A 6,000-nucleotide genomic window follows, 5' to 3' on the forward strand; every position below is an offset into this window, starting at 1 on the left:
CTTCCAGATCCGCCAGTCGGCCAGACTCTTCCAGATCCGCCAGACTCTTCCAGATCCGCCAGTCGGCCAGACTCTTCCAGATCCGCCAGTCGGCCAGACTCTTCCAGATCCGCCAGTCGGCCAGACTCTTCCAGATCCGCCAGTCGGCCAGACTCTTCCAGATCCGCCAGTCGGCCAGACTCTTCCAGATCCGCCAGTCAGCCGGGATCTGCCAGAACCGCCAGTCAGCTGGGATCTGCCAGCCAGCCAGGATCTGGTAGATTCATCAACCTGCCTGAGCTTCCTCTCACTCCTGAGCTTCCTCTCACTCCTGAGCTTCCCCCCAGTCCCGAGCTGCCTCAGTCCCGAGCTGCCCCTCAGTCCCGATCTGCTCCTCAGTCCAGTGGGGTTCTGGGTGAGGACTACTAGGCCATGGTCGGCGGCGAGGGTGGACTATCCAAGGACGCGAGGAGAAGGGACTAAGACATTGATTGAGTGGGGTCCACGTCCCGTGCCGGAGCCGCCACCATGGACAGACGCCCACCCGGACCCTCCCTATTGTTTTGCGGTGCGTTCAGGAGTCCGCACCTTAGGGGGGGGGGGGTTCTGTCACGCCCTGGTCGAAGTATTTTGTGTTTATCTTTATTTATTTGGTCAGGCCAGGGTGTGGCATGGGTTTTTGTATGTGGTGTGTATGTATGGGGATTGTAGCTAGTGGGGTGTTCTAGTTAAGTCTATGGCTGTCTGAAGTGGTTCTCAATCAGAGGCAGGTGTTTATCGTTGTCTCTGATTGGGAACCATATTTAGGCAGCCATATTCTTTGAGTTTGTTGTGGGTGATTGTCCTTAGTGTCCTGATGGCCTTGTTCTGTGTTAGTTTACACAAGTATATGCTGTTTCGGTTTTCGTTACGTTTATTGTTTTGGTAGTGTTTGTGTTTAGTGTGTTTCTTCATTAAACATGGATCGCAATAGACACGCTGCATTTTGGTCCGACTCTCCTTCTCACCTAGAAAACCGTGACAATATATGTGGGTGTGAGTAATTGTCCAACAACATAATAAAGAGCCGTGTTTCCCCCCAGTATCTTGTTGCCCTGCTGACCTAGGAGTGGACACACACACACACACACAAATTATACACACTGTACACACTCACACACCCTATTCCCGGTGATGTACTGCTGACCTGGGAGGACGTTTCCTCCTCTCCTCTCTATTTGTTGTTTAAGCAGTCTGAGGGCCTGTTAAATGTTGTTAGAAGACACCTTGCTAAGCAACATGCATACATAGTCTGTGTAGGAGTGGAGGAATCCTGGAGGTTGGCGGGATTCCTGGTTTTAACTGGTTTCATTGGCTGTTGGAAAACAAATGGATCAAATGTTGTCTAAACATAATGTATTTTTAAGCCTATGATTTCGTAGTTTGACTATCTGCACTGCTTTTTGTATGGTACTTAGGTTTTACCGATCTATCTCTATTTACAGGCGCGTATTATCTCTGGGGTTTTGAAGACGTTTAACAATCAATACATATATATATTTTTTTTTTTTTCATGAATTAGAACAATTTTCTATAATTTTTTTATTTCTCTTTAAAATATGGATGATCGGTTAAAGCAAATCAAATGTGTAATTTTAAGGCAGCAAAATGTGAAGACTGTGCAGTAGGCCTGACTCAGGTTGCCTCCCAAAATAACACCCTATTCCCTATGTAGTGTACTTTACAATGAATGGGTCTGAATACTTTCTGAATGCACTGTATATATATGTAGGTGTGTGTTTATTTATACATATATATATATATATATATATATATATATATACCCTTATTTACCCATAAGGCTCAGGACAAAGGTAGTGCACTATATAGGGAATAGGGTGCTATGTGGTATTGGTAAGCTGACATAGTGACATCCATTGGTCTTAGTAAATGTCATGGTAGTCTGTGACGTCTTCCTGAGGTCAGAGTTGTGGTCTCACAATTTTATGGCAGTCTGTGTTGATGTCTTCCTGAGGTCAGAGTCTCACCTGAGATTTGGTTGTGGTTTGTTAAGAAAAATAGGTCTGACACATCTGTGACCTCCAGTGACCTTTGGATCCCAGTAGATTAGATGTTCTGGTAGCCTGTTGATGTCTTCATGAGGCCATAGTTATGGCCTGGGGATGTATCGCTGATGTATGTGTCGCCCTGGGAAGACCTGCAGCTGCCTTTGACGCGCACACACACACACACACAAACACACACACACACACACACACACACACACAGACAGCTGTCTGATGTATGCGTTGCCTTGGGAAAACCATCATCCTGCCTGCGGAGATGTAGAGCTTCATAAATAAACCTATAGGAAAACTAAGACATGTAGATACGTAACCTCACAGCTATATATTTCCTGCCCCAGGAGATGCCTGACACTGATAAATTCTCCCTCATACTGCTATTCATACAGAGACAACCGCACACACACACACACACACGTGCAGAACACACACGCGTGCACACACACCTCTCACAGCTATCAGACAGACAGTAGATTAATGTTTCCCTACAGAACCACAGCAGCCAGTACTGAAGCTGAGTTGGCTGCTTGGAAACCTCATCTACAGTAAGGATGTATTGGTATCGTTTTCTGTAACATTATGACTATAACTACTGTTCCATGTAAAGAAGGAGAACGAAGAAACAAACACATTCTCGCCACTTTAAGGTTGAAGTGTCTACAATCACGCCCCGGCCTTCCGGCCTTCCTGAATGCCTCGCTGAAAGCCCCGCCTTCCACAGGTGATACACGTGAGGCTCGGATTAATTTCTTCATTTTAATAGCGCTCCTCACCGAGCCAAAGGAACGCGGGGCGTGGGGCTCGACAAATGGTGTACTTTGTTCTCCTCTTTCAGGGAACAATAGTTATAGTCATAACGCTACATTTCCCTATCAGTCAGTCAACTTTGGTTCAACATACTATGGAGAAATATAATTACGCCCCAAACCGATATGAAATGAAAATGACCACCCTGAATTCGCCAGAAGCGGCAGTCTGGTTATTGCCCACACAACACGCTGCCTAGTGACTTTCCCCTGCCGCAAAGCACCGTGTGGGTTACACTAGGAGCAGTGCCTAGTGAGGGAATGCCAAGAGTTTACAAAGCTGTCATCAAGGCAAAGGGTGGCTACTTTGAAGAATCTCAAATTTATTTTTGATTTGAACACTTTTTTTTGGGGGGGGGGGGGGGGTTACCTTATGATTCCATGTGTGTTATTTCATAGTTTTGACGTCTTCACTATTATTCTACGATGTAGAAAATGGTAGTAAAAAAAATACAGAAAAACACTTGAATGAGTAGGTGTGTCCAAATTTTGACTGGTACTGTATATGTCCGTGAGAGTCTCACCTCTCCACATATTAGGGTGTAGCCCAAACATTTCAGGGACGCTACAGACAGAAGACAGAAGTTGGCAGATCGGCTGTACCGACTTCAGATGAGTTCCTAGACACTTGTGGGGGACTCAGAGCAAAACAGAGAACACCATCGTGAGAGTCTTATCTTTCTAAGGAGGGGTACGGCCAAACCGTTTGGATACTACAGGCTATTTTGTGATAAGACCGATTTTCAGGATGTCTCATGGTCTGAAAAACACCACTCTGTCATCTTCCTCCGCAAATGCGGAAGGGGTGGATTGATATGCACAAAAAAAAAGTGATATTGCTAGCTTAAACTGAATAATTAAAAAATATATATGATTATGCTAATTTGTTTTCCGCGGGGTGCAGACATCAACTCTAGGGGGTGAAAGGATTCTGCTTTGACTGGTTAGGTAAAACGTTTCACTTGATGCAGTTTTTCGTACTTGAAAAAAGCACAGGACTGAAAGTGCAGAAACAATTTGACCTAATAAAATCACTGGCAGTCATTGGCAAAAGACTTATCATGCTGGTCCCATACATATGTAAAACAAGCACCACTAAGCATCGTATGGATGATGGCGCCGGAAGGGATGGCGGCCATTTATTGGGCTCTTAACCAACCTTACTATTTTGTTAGTTTTTTCACATTGTTTGTAACTTGTTTTGTACATAATGTTGCTGCTACCGTCTCTTATGACCGAAAAGAGCTTCTGGACATCAGAACAGCAATTACTCACCTTGAATTGGACAAATCCTTTTTCTTTAATGAGTCGGACGAGAGGGATGTACTCCAGACACCCAAACAGGCCCTCATCCCCGTCATTGCCAGGAGAAAGAGATGGAGATATCGATGGAGGTTTCACGGGAAGGAGATCGGGGTGCCTTGTGAGGATCCGGCGACGAGTGGCTAAGGTAACCTGCCTAAATGACTACCGACCCGTAGCACTAACATCTGTAGCCATGAAGTGCTTTGAAAGGTTGGTAATGGCTCACATCAACACCATCATCCCAGAAACCCTAGACCCACTCCAATTTGCATACCGCCCCAACAGATCCACAGATGATGTAATCTCTATTGCACTCCACACTGCCCTTTCCCACCTGGACAAAAGGAACACCTATGTGAGAATGCTGTTCATTGACTACAGCTCAGCGTTCAACACCATAGCGCCCTCAAAGCTCATCACTAAGCTAAGGACCCTGGGACTAAACACCTCCCTCTGCAACTGGATCCTGGACTCCCTGACGGGCCGCCCCCAGGTGGAAAGGGTAGGTAACAACACACATCTGCCACGCTGATCCTCAACACGGGGCGCCTCAGGGGTGCACGCCATCATTAAGTTTGCCGATGACACAACAGTGTCACCGACAACGATGAGACAGCCTATAGGGAGGAGGTCAGAGACCTGACTGTGTGGTGCCAGGACAACAACCTCTCCCTCAAAGTGATCAAGACAAAGGGGTTCATTGTGGACCACAGTTATAGGAGCACTGAGCACGCCCCCATTCTCATCGACGGGGCTGTAGTGGAGCAGGTCGAGAGCTTCAAGTTCATTGGTGTCCAAAGCACCAACAAACTAACATGGTCCAAGCCAAAGACAGTCGTGAAGAGGGCAGGACTAAATCTAATCCCCCTCAGGAGACTAAAAAGATTTGGCATGGGTCCTCAGATCCTCAAAAGGTTTTACTGCTGCACCATCGAGAGCATCCTGACTTGTCGCATCACTGCCTGGTATGGCAACTGCTCTGCCTCCGACTGCAAGGCACTACAGGGGGTAGTGCGTACAGCCCAGAACATCACCGGGGCGAAGCACCTGCCATCCAGGACCTCTATACCAGGCGGTGTCAGAGGAAGGCCCTAAAAATTGTCAAAGACTCCAGCCACATTAGTCATAGACTGTTCTCTTCGCTACCGCACGGCAAGTGGTACCGGTGTGCCAAGTCTAGGTCCAAGAGGCTTCTAAACAGCTTCTACCCCCAAGACATAAGACTCCTGAATATCTCATCAAATGGCTACTCAGACTATTTGCATTCCCCCCCCCCCCCCCCCCCCCCCCCCCCCCCCCCCCCCATTTTACACTGCTGCTACTCTCTGTTATTATTCTCTATGCATAGTCACTTTAACTCTACCTACATGTACATATTACCTCAATTACCTCGACTAACCGGTGGAGAAACATTGACCCTGTACCGGTACCCCCTGTATATAGCCTCCACATTGACTCTGTACCGGTACCCCCTGTATATAGCCTCCACATTGACTCTGTACCGGTACCCCCTGTATATAGCCTCCACATTGACTCTGTACTGGTACCCCCTGTATATAGCCTCCACGTTGTTATTTTACTGCTAATCTTTAATTAGTCGTTACTGTTATGTCTTTATTTTTTATTTTTTTAAATGCATTGTTGGTTTAGGGCCTGTAAGTAAGCATTTTCACTGTAACCTGTTGTAATCTGCGCATTTGACGAATAGAATTTGATTTGGTGTGATGTTGAATTTAAAATAACTGCCAAGATGGTGTGATCCCAAACGACACCCAACCCAGGGCACTCTTGTCAAAAGTAGTGCACTTCAATAGTGTGAGCCACGAGCTCCCATTACAAAACGTCAA

Source organism: Oncorhynchus mykiss, chromosome 7 (assembly GCF_013265735.2).
Source record: "Oncorhynchus mykiss isolate Arlee chromosome 7, USDA_OmykA_1.1, whole genome shotgun sequence".
NCBI classification, from domain to species: domain Eukaryota; kingdom Metazoa; phylum Chordata; class Actinopteri; order Salmoniformes; family Salmonidae; genus Oncorhynchus; species Oncorhynchus mykiss.